This window comes from Ovis canadensis, chromosome 23 (genome assembly GCF_042477335.2).
Source record: "Ovis canadensis isolate MfBH-ARS-UI-01 breed Bighorn chromosome 23, ARS-UI_OviCan_v2, whole genome shotgun sequence".
In the NCBI taxonomy this organism is placed as follows: domain Eukaryota; kingdom Metazoa; phylum Chordata; class Mammalia; order Artiodactyla; family Bovidae; genus Ovis; species Ovis canadensis.
In genome coordinates this window covers 60,873,596-60,874,463 of record NC_091267.1, presented here as the reverse complement: position 1 = coordinate 60,874,463, position 868 = coordinate 60,873,596, and positions in this window count along the sequence as shown.

The following is an 868-nucleotide window of genomic DNA, read 5'->3' as shown; positions in this document are numbered from 1 at the left end:
CCAATACCATCACTGTAAAATAACAGAGGCAGGAGTATAAGGACAGAGAAATCTAGCTCCCCTGTCTCTACAGAGATCCTCCAGGCTCCTGCTGTCCCAGCCCTGAGGCTATCAGCAGTGGGATGTGGGGACCAGTCCACAGGGTCTCACTCAGAATATTCTCATTTCAGAGGCTGCTCTGACCTGTCCCAGGAGGGACTGGGAGTTGGGAGAGAAGAAGGAGGCAGCTTTTATATTCTGAAGAATCCTCCACCACTTCCCCAGTCCAGGCCTTGAGATCCTGGCCCTTTTCCAATTTGGGTAATTACATTTTCCCTATGCAAATTGCTCCCCTGAATTTGCATAGACAAACCAGTGGTGGCCCAGCCACCTTGGCAGCCTCTGCAGGCTCACTCCAAGTCCACCTCCGTTTGCCTTCCTCTTGACTCCTCTGGGGGAGGTCTGGTTTCCAAGTAGCAGCAACAGCTGCCCTGCCCATTGTGGCCCTAATATTTCTGGTGGCCGTGTACAATTTTTTGCTCAGTTGCTAAGTTGTGTCCAAGTCTTTCAACCACATTGACTGCAGCACCACAGTCTTCACTGTCCTTCATTATCTCCTGGAGTTTGCTCAAACTTATGTTCATAGAGTCGGTGATGCCATCCAAACATCTCATCTTCTGTTGCCTCCTTCTCCTCCTGCCCTCAATCTTTCTAAGTATCAGGGTCTTTTACAATGATTCAGCTCTTCACATCAGGTGGCCAAAGTGTTGGAGCTTCAGCATCAGTCCTTCCAATGAGTATTCAGGGTTGATTTCCTTTAGGATTGACTGGTTTGATCTCCTTGCTGTCTAAGGGACCCTTAAGAGTTTCAGAATTTGAAAGCATCAAT